Below are 19,801 nucleotides of genomic sequence, written 5' to 3' on the forward strand. Positions count from 1 at the left end.
GGGCAGGACGGAGCGCAGCGGCTCCTCCCACAGTGAGTAAAGTCCGCCCGCTTATACAACCGGCACCAGCCATGGCAATTCCTCAACGCACTTACGCCTTCTACGGGACGTAACCCTCGCGCCACTTGCAAGCGGCTGGTACGCAAAAGGTGCGGCGTAGTCTCCTCCTTCTCTTCTTGGTTCCGGGATGGACGCAACGTGCGTAGAGCCGTGCTTTAGGCTGGAGCGCGCTGGTACGTACATTGCGTAGTAGGTACCTCGATTGGAGCGCTGAAGCTGCTGCGGTCCCTTCTTTAATCCCCCTCCCCAACACACACTGCTGTCCCAAGCTCTTGTCTGCTGCTTTAGCTCCTTGTCCTCCAGTCACCTCTCTGGCTGCCCCCACTAGAAGCCCCTCCAATGCCCCTTTCTGCTATTGCAGCCCCCACTGCTCCTCTCTGGCCCCAGTAGTAGCAGCACAGTAGTACCTCTGCGGAGCTGGCTTCTCACAGTCCCCTGGCCCCAGCTCCCTTATCACTGGGTTTGGGGAGGCTAATAATCCTCTTTATTCTCCATTCCTCCAAAGGTGGTGATAGTTTTGCCCCATTTCCAGAATGCCTGTGTAATGCTGAAAGCTCCTACCTTATAGGACCGGCCCCTTGCTGCTTCTCTAGAGTTGTAAAATTCTGTTTAATCAGTTAACTGGAAAAATGTAGCATTGAACTGGTTAACTGATTAAAATTAATTTAAACGGGTTCCTGCCCATGGGTAGGGCTGCTGGTTTACCAGTTCACAGGAAGCATCACTTGTTTAGGGTGATGTTTACAGGGTTCACATCCCTACTGTCCTATTAAATCAAGGAGAGAAGTGTCATTGCTGCCCTTTTCCTGGTGGGGTTGGATCCTAGCAAACTAGCTTCTTCTCTGTTCCTGTCTTTTACAGGAAGGGCACGGCTAGGCACAAGCGCCAGCCTCAGCAAACGAGTTTCCCTTTGCTGTGGTTTCCCTGTTCAAATACAGAAAGGAGACTTCTCCAGAACTCAGAATGCTTATAAAAAGCAAGGTATAGGTATGTTTGAATTGATATTCATCTGGCTCAGGGACTGTCTTTTTGCTGTTTGAACAGTACCTAACAATGAGGTCCTTGGTCCTACAGTAATACAAATACAAATAATAATTTTGGGATGAACTTCATATCTTGTCTTTCCTACAGTGAGTAGTGGGAACGTACATGCCAGATTTGGTTTGATATAAACTTTTCATACCACCATGTAATCTTGTTATGGCCAAGGGTCAGCAGATGGCATAGTTAAACTAAGATTTTTATTTGTGCTTGTGAGGAAACTTGATCTTGGAAGAAAATGCTGTGGTGTTATTTATCTCTTGAAGTTTTATAGAAAAAAACAACAAATGCTCTGGTAGCACTTTATAGACTAACAAAACATGTAGATGGTATCATGAGCTTTTGTGTGCACAGACCACTTCTTCAGATGACCAGAGTTATGAGTTGGAGATATGAAAACTCGAAATACATAGGAGAAGGAGAGGGGAGAGAAAGAAAAAGGGGTGGGAGACAGAGCATAATTAAGTATCTGGAGAATGGGTACTTAAACCTAAGTAGATAAAAATCAAAGTCAATAGATTCCTAAGACAGGAAGGATACCACTCAGAGAGCTGTTAGCGCCTTCAGTGGTTATTAAGTAGGTAGAGTCCCCACCAGCCCATATCACGATTGAGTCTATTAGTATGTGATTTGAATTTTCAGATGAACTGTGATTCCAGGGCCTCCCTGTGGATCTAGCTTGTGGAGCTGATTTGTGACAAGACCACAAATGCTCACCAACAGTCTTCTGTATGTTCCCTTTACGTATATCCGATTTGTGTCCATTGATTCTTTGCCGCAGAGACCATCCAGTTTGTCCAATACATATAACAGTGGGGCTCTGCTGGCATTTGATGGCATAGATAACAGGAACCTTGCTGTCTGCCTTAATATCTCCACCTAGAGTCAGTTCTTGAGGCAGAGTCACTACATGGGCTTTGGTATTTGTACTGAATTACCTGGAAGAGGGGATTGCCTGAATGCCATTTGTGACCACTTCTATTCCAGAATTGGTGTGTATGTGTAAATAAAACAAGTTACACTAAGAATATTCTCAGACTCTGTATAACTTATTTCTCCTCCTGGGGGGAAGCCAACCAGGAAGAGCACCAATATCTAGTTTCACTCAGCAAAGGAATGACAATACAAACATGCCATATGAACAATGATAATGACAGCCTGTTAAAATTGCAGAACGAAGCACTGAAAACCCAAAAAAGTCAAAGCTAAGGTTACCTCTGCAGTCTTAACTCTGACCTCTTGTGTTGAGGCATTAGAACACAGTCTTTCATAGAATACTAGGACTGGAAGGGATGTCAAGAGGTCATTGAGTCCAGTCCCCTGCCCCCATGGCAGGACCAAATACTGTCTAGACCATCCCTGATAGACATTTATCTAACCTACTCTTAAATATCTCCAGAGATGGGGATTCCACAACCTCCCTGGGCAATTTATTCCAGTGTTTGACTACCCTGCCAGTTAGGAACTATTTCCTAATATCCAACCTAAATCTCCCTTGCTGCAGTTTAAGCCCATTGCTTCTTGCTCTATCCTCAGAGGCCAAGATGAACAAGTTTTCTCCCTCCTCCTTATGACACCCTTTTAGATACCTGAAAATTGCTATCATGTCCCCCCTCAGTCTTCTCTTTTCTAAACTAAATAAACCCAATTCTTTCAGCCTTCCTTCATAGGTCATGTTCTCTAGACCTTTAATCATTCTTGTTGCTCTTCTCTGGACCCTCTTCAATTTCTCCATATCTTTCTTGAAATGCGGTGCCCAGAACTGGACACAATACTCCAACTGAGGCCTAATCAGAGCAGAGTAGAGCAGAAGAATGACTTCTCATGTCTTGCTCACAACACATCTCTTAATGCATCCCAGAATCATGTTTACTTTTTTTTTGCAACAGCATCACTCTGCTGACTCATATTCAGCTTGTGGTCCACTATAACCCCTAGATCCCTTTCTGCTGTACTCCTTCCTGGACAGTCATTTCCCATTCTGTATGTGTGAAACTGATTGTTCCTTCCTAAGTGGAGCACTTTCCATTTGTCTTTATTAAACTTCATCCTGTTTGCTTTAGACCATTTCTCCAATTTGTCCAGATCATTTTGAATTATGACCCTATCCTCCAGAGCAGTCACAACCCCTCCCAGCTTGGTATCATCTGCAAACTTAATAAGCGTACTTTCTATGCCAATATCTAAATTGTTGATGAAGATATTGAACAGAGCCGGTCCCAAAACAGACCCGTGCGGAACCCCACTTGTTATACCTTTCCAGCAGGATTATGAACCATTAATAACTACACTCTGAGTACAGTTATCCAGCCAGTTATGCACCCACCTTATAGTTGCCCCCATCTAAGTTGTATTTGCCTAGTTTATTGATAAGAATATCATGTGAGACTATATCAAACGCCTTACTAAAGTCTAGGTATATGACATCCACCGCTTCTCCCTTATCCACAAGACTTATTATCCTATCAAAGAAAGCTATCAGATTGGTTTGACATGATTTGTTCTTTACAAATCCAGGCTGGCTGTTCCCTATCACCTTGCCACCTTCCAAGTGTTTACAGATGATTTCTTTAATTACATGATCACACAGTGCTATATTGTATCTGCAGATTCCCTACATTCTTCAGCATGTAGGTTGGATGGTGAGGGCACGTATACGCTGCTGTGGTTGATCTTCCAGGGTTCAGTTTAGCACAGGGGTGGACAAAAGGGCTTCTGCGGGCTGGATCCGGCCCGCGGAAGCCCTGCTGCTCCACCACCCCCAGGCCAATTAGAGCCTGGGGGCGGGGGAGCACGCAAAGCCTTCTCCGCTCTGCCTCTGCCCAGCAAGCAGCGTGGGTGCTTCAAAGTCCTGTGTGCTCCTGGCAGAGCGGGAGGAAGCTTTGTGTGCTCCCCCGCCCCCAGACCCTAATTGGCCATGGGACAGGGGAGTGAGGGAAGTCTTCTCCCATGCCAGGGGCATAGGCACCTTGGGGGAACGTGGGGTAGGGACAAAGGCACTCCCTCTCCCTCAGACCAATCATTGTCTTGGGGTGGGGAACCCGGAAATATCCTGGCCATGCCTCTTCCGCTCCATGTCCCACCCCTTCCTGTGTGGCCTGGGGCCACTTCAAAAATTTCCAAAGTGGCCCCCAGCAAAAAATTATTGCCCACCCCTGGTTTAGTGGGTCTAATGGAGACATACTCAATTAAACTCACAGGGCACCCCAGTTGGTGCTGGTACTCCTGCTCCTCACAAGGAGTTAGGGAATCCAATGGGAGCAAACTTATCCTGAATCTATTCTGTGGGTAGGGCTGCTCTGATGGAAGGAAGAACAGGACAAAAGTGATGGATCTGGGTGAGACATCTGAATAAAAGGAAGGAAAGATACGAGGCATAAGCAAGAAGGAAGAAAAAAAAGAGACAGTTCTAACAAGATACATACATAAGGTAATAAAGTGATAGGGAATAGCCAGCATGGGTTTGTGAAGAACAAGTCATGCCAAACTAATCTGATAGCTTTCTTTGATAGGATAACGAGCCTTGTGGATAAGGGAGAAGCGGTGGATGTCATATACCTAGACTTTAGTAAGGCATTTGATACGGTCTCGCATGATATTCTTATTGATAAACTAGGCAAATATAACTTAGATAGGGCCACAATAAGGTGGGCGCATAATTGGCTGGATAACCGTAGTCAGAGAGTTGTTGTTAACGGTGCTAAATCCTGCTGGAAAGGGATAACAAGTGAAGTTCTGCAAGGGTCTGTTTTGGGACCTGTATTGTTCAATATCTTCATCAATGACGTAGATATAGGGATAGAGAGTACGCTTATTAAGTTTGCAGATGATACCAAACTGGGTGGGGTTGCAACTTCTTTGGAGGATAGGGACATAATTCAAAATGACCTTAGCAAGTTAGAGAAATGGTCAGAGGTAAACAGGATGAAGTTTAATAAAGAGAAATGCAAAGTGCTCCACTTAGGAAGGAACAATCAGTTCCATACATACAAGATGGGAAGCGACTGTCTAGGAAGGAGCATGGCAGAAAGGGATCTAGGGGTCATAGTGGACCACAAGTTGAATATGAGTCAACAGTGTGATGCTGCTGCAAAAAAAGCAAATATGATTCTAGGTTGTATCAACAGGTGTGTTGTAAGCAAAACTCGTGAAGTCATTCTGCAGCTCTACTCTGCACTAGTTAGGCCTCAGCTGGAGTACTGTGTCCAGTTCTGGGCGCCACATTTCAAGAAAGATGTGGAGAAATTGGAAAGGGTACAGAGAAGAATGACAAGAATGATTAAAGGTTTAAAGAACATGACCTATGAAGCCAGGCTTCATGAACTGGGCTTGTTTAGTTTGGAAAAAAGAAGATTAAGGGGGGACATGATAGCAGTTTTCAAATATCTAAAAGGGTGTCACAAGGAGGAAGGAGAAAATTTGTTCCTCTTGGTTTCTGAGGACAGGACAAGGAGTAATGGGCTTAAAGTACAGCAAGGGAAGTTTAGATTGGACATTAGGAAAAAAGTCCTAACTGTCAGGGTGATCAAATATTGGAGTAAATTGCCAAGGGAGGTGGTGGAATCTCCCTCTCTGGAGATATTTAAGAACAGGTTAGATAGACATCTGTCAGGGATGGAGTAGACAGAGCTTGGTCCTGCCTTGAGGGCGGGGGGCTGGACATGACCTCTCGAGGTCCCTTCCAGTCCTATGATTCTATAACATCGCTTTGCTTATGTTGCATCACCTTTGCTTATGTTGTTTTTCTATTTATTTAGTTTTTTGAGACAGGCTGCATCTTCTATTTTTATACATTTCCTAGCAAATTTTGGATGCTACTGCATTATAAAGTAGGCATGTAGACAACTACACAATTAACCGATAAACCTAGGCTTATTGGTTAATCTTGCTCACTACAATAATTTCTCTTCCCCCGCCCTTCCCACTGCCTCTGTATTAGAAGCACCAAAGAGGGAGAAGAGTGGGAGCTGGTGCCCATGAGATGGAGGGTGTGAGGGGGGGGGGGGTGGCCGCCCCGCCCCGCCCCGCACTCAAGCCCAGGGAAACCACCTGGCACCAGGGGCGGAGAGGCCCCCACCCATGCAGCCCTACTGGGCATGCTCCCAGGGGAGCCCAGGTACAAAAATCTTCAGGACTGCTCAAAAGGGGCAGACCACGGTCAGAGCTAGAGCTAGCGCCCACCCGCCCAGGGCACTGACCAGACCGTCAGAGAGGGAGTTGCCAAGCCCGCTGAACGCGCCGCTGCCAGGACCAAGCCGGGCTTGACCCCAACCCGCCAGCCAACCCCCCGTGACCCTGGCATCGGACTGACCAACGCTGACCCTGCTGACTTGGGAAGTGCCACTACAGCCACCTGACTCGCGCCGACAGGTGGGGCCGCGACGGGCCGGGGGAAGGGGGTAGGAAGCGACCCAGGGCAGGGAGCTGGAACGGCCCGAGGGCTCGGCGCGTTGCAGGGAGGAACCCTGCCGAGCCAGTGGTGGGAGCCACCTGCCACTGATAGGGCCCTGAGTCGGGGCCCGGTGGAGAGGGAGGGCCCAGGCCCCCCACCCCTCCTGCCCTGAACCCCGGCGAGTGGGGACTCGGCTAAGGACTAGGCCGGGAGGCCGTATTTCCCCCAATACTGGGGCAGGATACTTTGGGACTAGGCCAGTGGGCCGTATTTCCCCTAATAGAGGGGTGTTACACAAGGTGACTTTAGGCCCGATAGGTCTGAATGATGTCCCAAACAAGAGGGGAGCCCCCTGACAGAGGGGAATGGGAACTGGTGCCCGCGAGGAACTGGCTTTTCCAGCACAAACACTGGATCCACCTGCCCCACCCCCATGTTGCTGCTCCTGATACAGAGGCAGCAGTGCAGAAGGTGAGGGGGGTAGGCTGGAGCCAATACATGTGGGGAGCCAGTTTTTACGTGCCAGCTCTGCAGACCTGCCTGCATAGTTTCTATAGTGAAAAATAAATTCTTTTAAATAATTTATAGTCACAAATACAAAATAAAACTGAGATTACATGAGTGCAAGAGAAAATATCAAGATAATGTACCTCATACATAATAAATGTCTTCATCAGATCTTAATAAAAAATGTGTTGGTTTTAGAAAAACGTTGATTTTAAATCCAGACCCTACTTCAGATGACAGTGTATAAACCTATATGTAGTGAATTCCATTGTTTTTATGCCCCTGTTGTATGAATTGAAGCATATTATATATTTAGTATTATTCAGTAAATGTAGTATGTATGTATTACAAATTGTGGAGCTAATAAAATCTGATGAATAATTTCAATGCTTATTTTAAGTATATTTTAGATTTTTATCCATTTTGAATTTTCACAGTTGCATGAAATTATGGGGTAGGTAGTCTGACATTTTATTATTCCATTTCAGGAGCCAGTAGAGATTCAAAAAGCAAAACTTGATAACCATTAAATGCATGTTGGTAACATAATATGTTAAAACTATACAAAAGTAAATATCCTTAAATCAAACTTTAATTTGAGGTTCCCAAGTACAGGTTGAACTTCTCTGGTTCGGCACCCTGGGTATCTGACCAGTGCCAAATGAGGGAAGTAGCCAGACTACAGCAGGTTACTGCCAACCCCTCTGCTGCCAGCCTGGCTGGGCTCCCAGCCCTGGCAAGACTCACAGTTGCAAGTCCCCCTGCCACCAGCTAGACTCCTCTGCCAGATACTGGTCCTACTGCCACAAGCTTGGCAGGGCTCCTTGTTGCTGGTCCCACTGCCACTGGCCCAGCTGGAATGCTGGCCCCAACAAGGCTCCCAGCTGTTGGTCCTTATCAGACCAGAGTTCCAGTTTCAAGGGTTTCAATGTGTAGTGTTTTTCTTACTTTTGCCTATTTGTTAATTTTGCTTATAGATTCAGACTCTTGAGGACGGAAGGGGCCATCATAATTACATAGCCTGACCTTCACATTGCAGGCCACAGCACCTAACACACTCCTGAAATAGACCCCTAACCTCTGGCTGAGTTACTGAAGTCCTCAAATCATGGCTTTAAAGACGTAAAATTACAGAGACTTCACCAATTTATACTAGTTTGCAAGTGATCTGTGCCCCATGCTGCAGAGGAAGGTAAAAATCCTCAGGGTCTCAGTCAATCTGACCCAGGAAAAAATTCCTTCCTGACATCAAACATGACCCTGAGCACATGGACAAAACCCACCAGGCAAATACCTGGGAAACAATTCTCTTTAGTAACTCAGAGTCCTCCCCAACTAGCATCCTTTTTGCAGCAGTAGGGGCTTTTTGCTACTGGCAGTTAGCAATGGCTGTATGTCATCGATGTGGCCCATTGGCTGGATTCAGACTACGGGCCATCGCGCTGGGACTTTCAGGCACAGGGTAGCCCCATGCTACTTTAAGCTGCTCTCTGTAGCTCTCTGATCCAAGCACCCGGGAGAAATTGTGCCAAGAGAGGCGGCAGTATGCAAAGCCTCCTCCTCCCCTGGCACAGAGACCCAGAGCAATATCTCCTATCATATTGACTGCACAGGGGTTAGCCAGCCATTTTGAGCAGCCTGCAGCTGCTGACAAGTAGGGAGCCTGCCTCAGGGTCCAGCAGAGCTGCTGGCCAGGAGCCTCCTAATGCTCTGATCAGAAGCTACTACTTGTGGATTTAAACCCTGCCCCCAAGCATTTTTAGCTTATTTATTAGTGAATAAAGTCACAAATGCTACCATTGGAAATGAAAATGCTATCATTGCAACCATTGGAAATGAAAATGCTATCATTGCATAACCCCCATATATGTGTATTTTCAGAAACAGAGCTCATTTAAGAATCACTCTGGTATCTGAAGAACCATTCAGTACCAGACAGTACATCCATAACTGCCTAATTGTGGATACTCTAAGACAAACATTTTTAAAAAAATGTCGGGTCAGCACTAAGCACACAGACACATAGTCACTGTGCAGATCTGCAGTTTATAGCTCAGCAAGGGTTTCCCATCAGCAATGTAACTGAAACAGGAGATAACTCAGGGTTGGCTCCTTCCCTCTGACATCTTGGAATCATGCAAACTCTATCAGCATATTAAATGGTGGTTCTTGCAGTACTGCCAACTTTTGCAATATATGGGGTGTGTTTTCCTTAAAATTCCAGCTCTGGGAGTCAGGGATCATGTGAGAACTTTAACCATTTAAAGAAAAGTAAGCTTTCTAGCCCTAATAATGGTGGGTAAAGAAAATTGAAAATCGGAACCTTAAAGGCTCAAACCAGAAGAGAACTCAAACTCTGTTTCTAAAATCTAAGGGCTTTTTAAAAGCCAACCACATGACTTTGGGGTTGGCAATACTGTTAATGGGCCCATCATTTCCTCCTCTAGCAGTTAGGGTTGCCAACTTTCTAACTGCACAAAACCAAACACCCTAGCCCAGTTCCTTCCCTGGGCCCCCTGCCTCATCACTTCCCTGGCCCTAATCTCACTACATCCCCCTCCCTCAGTGGCTCACTGTCCCCCACCCTCACTCACTTTCACTGGGGTAAGGGTAGGGGTTGGGTGTGGGAGGGATGAGAGCTCTGGGGTGAGGCAGGGATGTGGGTTTTGGAGTACAGGAGGTGGTTCCACCTTGGAGAGGAGAGTGGAACCAAGGGACGTGGAATGCAGGAGGGAGCCATGGCTCCAGCTGTGGGTACAGGATCAGGGGTTGGAGTACAAGAGGGATCTCCAGTTTTGCAGGGGCTCAGGGCTGGGATTCAGGTTTGGGACTCTGAGTTGGGGCATGGACTCACCTTGGGCAACTCCCAGTCAATGATGCTGCAGAGCTAAGGCAGGCTAGATCCCATCTGTTCTGGCATCATGCTGCACCCTGAAAGCGACCAGCAGGTACAGCTCCTAGGTGGAGGGGCTGAGAGACTCCGCGCGTTGCTTAGTCATAAGCACCACTCATGCAGAATCAGTACTCAGGACAGAGGCAGTGTGCAGAGATGTGTAGTTACCCTGCCTAGCAGCCAGAGCAGATGGTTGCTTCTGGGGCACAGTGTGGTGACAGGACAGGTGAGGGCTAGCCTGCTTTGCCCCTGCAGCACCACCAAGTGGATTTTTAAAGGCCTAGTTGGCAATGCTGACTGAAGCTGCCAAGGTCTCTTTTTGACAGGGTGTTCTGATGGAAAACTGGACACCTGGTCATCCAATTGGCATCCTATTATGTGCATGCATAATGGGGGAGGGGAGTCTGGAGTCAATCACTCCTATTACAGAACATTATTTTTTTTATTTCTCACTTGTATTTATTTTTCATTATTTTCAAGATGGGCCTCAGGGTTGTATTGCCTCAAGCACTATTCTTCAGGCAAACAAAAGAAACAAACTCATAACACAAAGTGGGAATACCTCTTCCTGCCTCCTCTCTGGAGTGCTGCCTTGTTACACGGGCTACTGGGTGCCAGTCCTTCCCCAGTGTGTGAGATCAGTAGTTTCAACCAACAGCAGTTCTAGGCCCCAGGGTGGAACAGTCAATGGGCCCCCATGTATACACAAGCTGAGCCTGTGCAGACATGATCTTCCTGACATTTGAGCAGTGCTGCACCTGCCTAACTGGTGCTCAGCCAGCTACCACCTGCACTGTCTGGGCATGCTCTTCCAACACAGCCAGGGCTTCTACATGCCCTCCCGGTAGGCTTGCCAACGGTCTAATCATGCAAAGCCTTTACCTGAGGTCATGCCCTTGTCCTGCCCCTTTTTTAAGGCCCCACCCACTTCTAATTCCATCCACCCTCCCTCCATTGCTTGTGCTCCCCAACCCTCACTCACTTTCACTAGGCTGGGGCTGGGGCAGTGGCAGGTGATCTGACAGACTCACCAGGGCCCTAGGCAGGATGGGGATGTGTGGTTCCCTGCCCCCAGACAGAGCATGGCCTTGGATGAAAGGGGAGGGTCCAGAGCAGCCACTCCTTAGTGTCACCCGGACTGCCCTGCTGCTCCCCCCAGCACTATTCAGACCATGCTGCCTGGCGCTCTGCAGTGTGCAATGTGGGGCTTTGGCTGCCCTGCTGCTGCAGTTGCCCCTGCCATGGGCAAGTCTGGGCAGTGGGCTGGGATGTAGGAAGAGGTGAGGGGTTGGGTTCTCACAGTTTGGGTGTGGGGTGAGGGCCCTGGCAAGGATTGGGATGTGGGAGGCGATGACCAGTGTGGGCGGTTATCCCAGGCAGCTCCTGAAAGAAACTAGCACACCCCTTTGGCAGTGGCTTATAGGCAGGTAGAGGGTCTCTGAACACCACTGCTCACAGGCACCACCGCCACAGCTCCCATGGGCCACAGTTCTGAGCCAATGGGAGCTGCAGAGTTGGTGCTTAGAGTGGGGGCAGTGCACAGAGTCACCCCCTGTAGAGACATGATGTCCACTTCTAGGAGCCAGGCAGAGTGAGGGGAGACCACTGTGCTGCCCATGGTTCCCAGGTCCTTTTAAATGGCCTGAGCCCCTGGGCAATTACCTCCCTTCTCCCCTTCCCTCCCCTCTCCTCCCCTCCCCTTGCCATCAGTGGGCTTGATGTTCATCTATATGGAGCAGTGGAGGTTTTTTCCCCTCTGCTGCCACTTGTCTCTCATCTCTCCTCCCTCTTGGTCACCAGAAGGAGATGGGGTTGGGGTTAAAAGAGCACAAGCAGCCTTGACTCAGGTGTCTCTGGCTGAACTAACACAATCTCTTTTCCGTTCATAGAAGAAAAATCCTTCTCCATTCTAGGACTGGTACACCAGTCTTTAGCCACTCTTATACAGGCAGTCCCTGAGTTACAAGGATCCGACTTATGTCGGATCCGCAGTTACGAACGGGGTTTTTCTCGCCCCGGAGGACGGGAGCAGCGGGACGCCCAGATGCGCCGCGGCTGTCTTTGCTCCCCGTCTCCCTGGTCTGCAGTCTCCAGCAGACCAGGGAGACGGGGAGTAAAGCCTCGGAGGACGCCGGCAGCGGGACCGCCGCGGCGCGTCTGGGCTGTCCCGCTGCCCACGTGCTCCCCGGCTTTGCTCCGCGTCTCCCTGGTCTGCTGGAGACCAGCAGACCAGGGAGACGCGGAGCAAAGCCGCGGAGGACTCGGGCGGCGGGACTGCGGTGCATCTCGGTCCGCCGCCCGCGTCTCCCTGGTCTGCTGGAGGGGGGGGGGGGCGCGCAGCTAGTACGCCCCCCCCCTCAGCAGACCAGGCTTTTCTCCGGACACCTGTGGTAGAGCAGCTGGGGTGCTGCCGGTTGGTCCCGCAGCGCCGCTCTGGGCGCTACTGGACCAACCCGGCAGCACCGCAGCTGCTCTGCCCCAGGCGTCCTGATTCAGCCGCTGCTGGTCAGTTTCAGCAGCGGCTGAATCAGGACGCCTGGGGCAGAGCAGCTTGGGTGCTGCTGGGATGGTCCAGTAGCGCCGAGCCGCTGCTGAAACTGACCAGCGCTGACTACAGGAAGCCGGAGGCAGAGTTGTTCTGCCCTGGGCTTCCTGGAATCAGCCGCTGATCAGTTTCAGCAGCAGCTGACTTGGGGACGTCTGGGGTTCTTAAGTAGAATCTGTATGTAAGTCGGAACTGGCGTCCAGATTCAGCCTATTGAAACTGATCAACGACTGATTCCAGGAAGCCCGGGGCAGAGCAACTCTGCCTCGGGCTTCCTGTAGTCAGCCGCTGGTCAGTTTCAGCAGCGGCTGAATCTGGACGCCAGTTCTGACTTACATACAGATTCAACTTAAGAACAAACCTACAGTCCCTATCTTGTACATAACCCGGGGACTGCCTGTAGCTGACCAGCCTGATTTTGTCACATTTTATATTTCTCTCTAGCATTTATGTGGGATGTTGATCTTTGCCAAGCTGACACTGTGTGGGCCCAACTTCTGCAGCACATCTGATTCTGCAGTGTTTCAACAGCTGCTTCTAATATTTCTCAACTATTTGGCATTCCCCAGACAGTGCTAAAACAATCCTTTAAATTAATTGCATTTGCTTTGTCACAGTTCTCATGCATTTGTAAATAACTTTAACATCTTGGGTATTCTTGCACTGTTTTAGGGCTCTCTGCCAGTGTCTTGGCACAATTTTTGAATGTAGAAAGCCAAAGCAGTATTATTGCAATCCCATGACTGCTGAGGCAGCAATCTGTTTTATTTCTTTCTTCTTCTGACTTTGATAATCTGTACAGAGATGCAATGATAACACAATTATGCAGTATTTTAGTCTTAAAACTGGCCAAATGCTATTTTAAACTTGTATAGCTCTATTGAAGTCAATGGATCCCTGCCATGTTACTAATAGTACACTTGGCCTAACAACTCTACAGAAACACTTTATACATATAAATCTAACAACTGCATTTCTAGTTCTTATGTCAAATTCCTATGTATTTGAGTGTAGTGTATTGTTTAATGACTTGTCTAGTCAAAAAGCTGTGTGTTATAGGGACTTGCTGTGAAATCCTGGCCCCATCGAATCAATGGCAACACTCCCATTGACTTTTCGGGGCCAGGATTTCACACACAAGAGCTTTTATGAACAGAATGATATGTTATTCAGGTGGAGAGACTCCTTAACTTTTCAGTTATGCAATTGTAAAGCCAATGGATCTGGGTCATCAGCAGGTAGAATTGAACCTGGGAATCATAGGGGCTAAAGCCATGAACCTCTCTGTATCAGCTAAAAGCCAGATAGTTCTTAGTTACGGCTGTAGATCAGACTTCACTTTCCCTAGTGGTCTCAGAGCCCTTGGGTTACACAATCATGAAGTTAAAGGTATTTCCAGAAATCACATCACAGCTATATTTGTTGTCAGCCAGAATTTTGTTACCTTTCCCCTCCCATTTCACCTTGAGAACCTCTCTATGATTTGCTAGGGTGTGGACCTCTAAATATATCTATTTTGACAGGGGGAATGTTGAGTAGTGGATAAGGCCCTACTTGAATTTTGGGATAATTGTCAAAAATTGTATCTGAATTGCAGACAAGCCATAAAAAATTGTGGAAAAGTAATAATGAACTTTGTTACTCGCAGTAATAAAGTCCATCATTACCTTTCAGTCATTTTCCACTGTTGGGCACTCTGGGGCTGACAGCAGAGGCTCAGAGCAGACAGCTGACAGCAGGAACAGGAGGCTGAAAGTGGGGCGCCTGCTGTCGGCAGCCTGAGTACGGCTGAGAGTAAGGCTTTGGGATTGACAGTGACTATCTGGAACAGAGATCAGGGGGTCATGCTGTCGGCCACCCCTCGGTCCCAGGGTGGCGGAGGCTCCCATTGTCAGTCCCATGTATGGTGGGGTTCCTGCTGTCAAAATTGCAGTGGAAGCGTAATACTGTGACATCACCAATTTCCACAATATCACAAGTTATGTAAGGTCTTAGTACTGGATTAGTTTCCTTCCATCTCTGCGCTGGGTTACTGGGCTGGCAAAATCTACATTTTGTTTAGTTACTCTCCAGGATATTTGCAACCCGTCTGTGAAGATCTTCCACAGATGTCTGTCTCTCTGACTTGTCTCTGTAGTTACTAATGGCACTATTTGCACCAGGCCAGAGGCCTGATCCTAACTAAAATGAAGCATGGGGTCTTAGATTTGGCCTGTATCACACTTGGTGGTCTGAGGAGAGTTGGCTAGTTTGCCTGCTGCTGGATCTCTTCCCTTGTCTCCAGTTGCTAAATCATAGAAGAAACATAACATCCATATGCTCCAGATTAACCATACCAGTACGTGAGAGACTGGAATGCTGCAAGCAGTAAATAGGGACAGTGAACATTATTTTATTTAACCTAACATTAGAGCATATTGTCCATCTTTCCTCCTGAGTGTCTAAAGGCAACAGTAAAACTAGCTCAAGAGCGTAAGAGCAAGTCATGCATAGTTATAGACTGCATGCTAGATCAGCTTAAGACCATAAGATGGGCCATACTGGGTCAGACCAAAGGTTCATCTAGCCCAGTATCCTGTCTTCTGACAGTAGCCAACGCAAGGTGTCCCAGAGGGAAGGAACAGAATAGGTAACCATCAAGTAATCCATTCCCTGACATCCATTCCCAGACTCTGACAAACAGAGGCTAGGGACATCATTCCTACCCATCCTGCCTAATAAGCACGGATGGACCTATCCTCCATGAATTTGTCTAGCTCTTTTTTGAGCTCTGTTAAAAGTCATGGTCTTCACAACATCCTCTGGCAAGGAGTGCCACAGGTTGACTGTGCATTGCATAATGAAATACTTCATTTTGTTTGTTTTCTACCTGCTACCTATTCATGTCATTTGGTGACTCCTAGTTCTTGTTTTATGGGATCAAATAAATACTTTTTCCTTATTCACTTTCTCCCCACCATTCACATTTTTTTGACTTCTATCCCATCCCCCTTTAGCCTCCTCTTTTCTAAGATGAATAGTCCCAGGCTTTTTAATCTCTCTTAACATGACAGCCATTCCAAACCTCTAATACATTTTGGTGCTCTTTCTGAACTTTTTCCAATGCTAAGATTAAGGATGTTAAAATACGATTATCTAGCCAATCACGTAGTCGACACAATTTGTATTGACCACGCGATTAGTCGATAAGCGCCTCTGCAGAGCCACAGCGGGGATAGCTCCAGAGAAGCTGATTCGAGCCAGGAGTGAGCAGTTCTGGCTCGTGCCAGCCCCAGAGGCACCCGCATTGTGGCTCTGCACTTTAAATGTACCAAGAACTGCTGGGCTCTTACTACATTCAAAATGAAGAGGCACAGCGATTGGCACAAGCCAGGACTGCTTGGTCCCAGCTCATGCTGAGTCCAGCAGCCTCTGTTCATGGCAGCCATGTCTTTTCTATAAGTATCCTAGCCATTGCTTTCTCCCACAAAATGTCTGCTTACTATAAATTGCCCTCAGCTTCTCACTACATAATACTTCAGTGTGTGCGGTTCCTGAGTGGACATACGTCAGCACAATCCTAATGAAATTAATGGAGCTATCCTGACTTATGGCAGTTGTTCTTGGGAACTAAAGTAGAGGTTTATATTCTTCCTTCTGTCAGAAAGAACAGATATTGGTGATGATTAAAAGAGCGGGCTTGTCACTAACCAGATTATTCTTTCTGCAGCCCAATTAAACTATGCTTGTGACAGAGTCAGAATCATCCTTTCAATTTAGTTAAATTGGCACAAAGCCTTATGTGTAGAAAAGGCCAAAGTCTTTGATGTTGCAAATGCTGAAACAAGTAAACAACTTAACTCACGTGACCAGTTACACTGTTTGAAAAGCCAGATGACCTGGACAATCACTTTGATTGAGAGATATTGTCATACAGTGGTTGATGCAAATATTAAAACGGGGCTTGCTTTCATTTGGGGGACTTTATATTTTAATTAGATGGTATAACAGAAGATGGGCATGTCTACACTACAGAGTTATTTTGAAATAACTTATGTTATTTCAAAATAACAAGGCGAGTGTCCACACAGCAAGCATGTTATTTAGAAATAACAGGCTTCTTATTTCAAAATAATAAATCCTCATTTCACAAGGAATAACACCTATTTCAATTCAAAACAGGGGGGGGAGAGAGATAGCTCAGTGGTTTGAGCATTGGCCTGCTAAACCCAGGGCTGTGAGTTCAATCCTTATTGAGGCCCTTTGGGGCAAAAGTTTGTCAGGGATGGTACTTGGTCCTGCTGTGAAAGCAGGGGGACTGGACTCAATGACCTTCAAAGCCCCTTCCAGTTCTAGGAGATAGGCAATCTCCATTAATTTAAAATTGTTATTTCAAAATAGGATGAGTGTGGACACTGCTGCTGTGCTCATTTCCAAATAATTGGCCTCCAGGGCATCTCACAGATGCCCTGGTGGCCACTCTGTCCATACCCCTCAAAACTCTATAGTTTCCCTTCCCCTGACATTTTTAAAGGTGCAGGAAGAAGGGAAAGTGCTAGTGGCACAACAAAGCCCTGCTCGCACTGTGCCACAGACCAGCACTCTGCCAACCTTCCCTGTTGCCATGGCAGACCCCAACACTCCCATCGAGCCCCACATGGCTGCAAGCACACCAGCAGCCAACGCTAAAGCCCCTGGCTAAGAGCATAAGAGAAAGGCAACCTCATGGACTGACGCGAAAATCCTGGATCTCGTAGGTGTCTGGAAGGGTCAATCAAACCTACAAGATCTCTGCACCAGGCAGTGAAATGCTGACATCTACAGCTGGATGGCCAACAGTGTGGTCCAGAGGAGGCACGGCCGCACTCTGGACCAGGACCGAATGAAGATCAAATTGCTCTGCAGGCCTCCACCAAGGCCAGAGAAAGAAGTTCCTGGTTGGGAGCAGCATCCCAGACCTACCACTTTTACTCCCAGCTGGATGGCAACTTGGGAGAGGGGCAGGTCGCCTCCCCTTATAGTCAACTCTGGCCATTGTCAGCTTCCAGAAGGGCGGTGCTGTGGAGGAGGATGACAAAGACAAAGAGTGGGCGGGGAGGGGGAAAGGAGGCCAGCACTAACACCATGCCTGCCAGCCAGGAGGTGGTCATCAACCTGGAGCCCAAACCCCCCTCCAAGGATGTCTCCCAGGCTTTGGACGATGCCAAGGAAGGCCCATCAGGTGAGTTCCATACTTTCCCTATCTACATGCGGTGGCAGGTGGTGGTCTGCAAGGAGCTGTGAACTCCTTCTCAGCCTGGGGATCGCATAGCAGCCTGTGCACATGGATGCATGTTGGAAACCAAAAATGTAGACACCTGTTCCTACAGTGTACATGGAGCACCAGTCCAGAGAAGACAGCCCCATGAAGCTGCCATACAGGAACCAGTTGCTTCTTCTCACGAGGTTCCTACACAGTCCTGCCTTACTCTAGACTCCGTGGTGGAACATCCTCCCACCACAAGCCACCACTAAGAAGGATGGGGTCAGGGAAACACACAGCAAGGCCGCACGGGGATGCCCATGCCCCTACAGGACAATGCCTGCTGCTTAGGCCATAGATGGCTTTGCTCAAAGCACTTCGCTGTTATCTGAATAGAAACCTTCATTGTTTCACATATTAGGGTTAGGCTTCACGCACACTGTCTCCTGGGATGACTGGCCCATTCTTTTCTTCACAGATGGACCAGCTGCAAGTGGGGCATGTGCAACACCTCCAGTGCCATCCTCTCGATCCTGCAAGACCTGATGGCAGAGGTGACCCCAGGATGACCTGGTGAGGGGACACCTGGAGTATGTCGGTTCCCTGAACTGAAACTTTGAGGAGGACCACCAGGAACACTGCACTGACTGGGAGCTGTGCTGCACCATCTGGGAGCAGCTGTCCTGAGAGCATGTGAACGGCTTACACCAACACTGTTGAGCACATTATCACCACCATGGAGTGGTCCAGCAGCCATCTTTTCCCACCCCACCTACTCCTTCCCAACTCTTCCCTGCACCCACCCTGCCCCCGTCCCCTAGCTTCTCCTCCTGGTCACCTTTGGGCCACTGAGGACCCTGTCCACGAGACAGCGGGACCACCCAAGGCAGGTGCCAGTCCCAGCCCCATCCCTGAGCCCCTCCTTCCCCCTCCTGAGTTCTTTCTCCAGTCCCTCCTCAGTTCCATATTCCCCAAATAAAAATCAATGAGTTTATTGTTTCAAACAAAAGTCTGGTTTATTTGGATGGTAGGGGAGCAGGGAATGGGGAAGGGAGGCAGGGAAAAGGAGGGGTGGGAGAGAAAAGGCACACAGGGACTATGCAGAGGCCCCTTGTGGGGAGGTCCATGGGAGACTGTGGTGAATGAGGGGCTCCCAGGCCTGGGTCACCATTCCAGGCTGATCATTGTCCTCAAGCAGTGCCATGAGAGCAGTCTGCATAAGCTGTACTAGGAGTTGCAGCAGCAGGTCTAACAGCTGGTGACTGCTTTGCAGCCAGTCCAGCTCCATAGTAGGGGTGTTGTGGCATTCGCAAGGGCAACCAGAGCATGCAGTGTGAGTTTGCTGTCCCTCATGGAGGTAGGCGATGGAGAAGGGTCTGCGACATGACTGTAGAGGAGAGCCCCTTTAAGCACAAGCCATAGACAGCCTCAGGCAGCAGCTCCAGGAAGTGACTGCTGTCCTGAGGCCCTGCCTGGAGTGCTTCCAAGGGGCCTTAAACACGCTTCAGGCACCAATCAGTGCGGATGCACTATGTCAATATAGATCTGTGCTATTTTGATGGGGATTTGTAATGTGGATGCATTATTTCAAAATAGTTGTTACAGGAATTATTCTGAAATAACATTTCAAAATAATGTTGTAGTGTACATGCGCCCAATGGGACTACTCATGAGCAAAGTTCCTCATGTGCTTCAGTGTTTGCAGACTCAGGGACTAAGGTCAACCTTTCTGTTTCGTAGGAATCAGGGCTAAAGGTTGGGACTCCTGGGTTCTGTTCCCAGCTATCCCATTGGCACAGTGCTTAAATTTTATCAAAGAAGTTATATTTAATGACATATCATTTACCATAGATTAAGATACTCTTAATATTGTATTGTATTATATTATTCTTGTTTGCACAAAGAGAACCTTTTCTTTAGATAAGGATAAGAAAAATAAACTAAGGTTTATTAGAATTGCTTTGCCTAGCAGGTTCTCTGTATATACAGTCTAGACGACTCAAAGTTTCAGTGTGCAACTACATATGGGAATAAACAAATAACTTGAATCAGGTTAAATAGCTTGAATTCACTAAACCATAATTCACTTGAGTAATATTTAGTCAATGAGTTATCTGACAAACAATTTGGGCAATTAAAGGG

General features: G+C 47.8%; 1 protein-coding gene and 1 long non-coding RNA gene across 2 annotated transcripts in view; one reads left to right on the top strand and one right to left on the bottom strand.

Annotated features, from left to right (window-relative positions):
- The window catches only part of FDX1 (ferredoxin 1), an 81,824-nt gene that overhangs the window by 32,385 nt on the left and 29,638 nt on the right, over positions 1–19,801 (bottom strand). The gene's annotated exons all lie outside the window — the stretch shown is intronic.
- Positions 58–18,639, top strand: LOC149525875 (uncharacterized). Its single transcript, XR_016348552.1, has 3 exons — positions 58–233; positions 922–1,047; positions 18,138–18,639. It is a non-coding gene; the product is annotated as an uncharacterized LOC149525875 (long non-coding RNA).

The sequence above is a fragment of the Pelodiscus sinensis genome, chromosome 1 (genome assembly GCF_052426305.1).
Source record: "Pelodiscus sinensis isolate ZL-2025 chromosome 1, ASM5242630v1, whole genome shotgun sequence".
NCBI classification, from domain to species: domain Eukaryota; kingdom Metazoa; phylum Chordata; order Testudines; family Trionychidae; genus Pelodiscus; species Pelodiscus sinensis.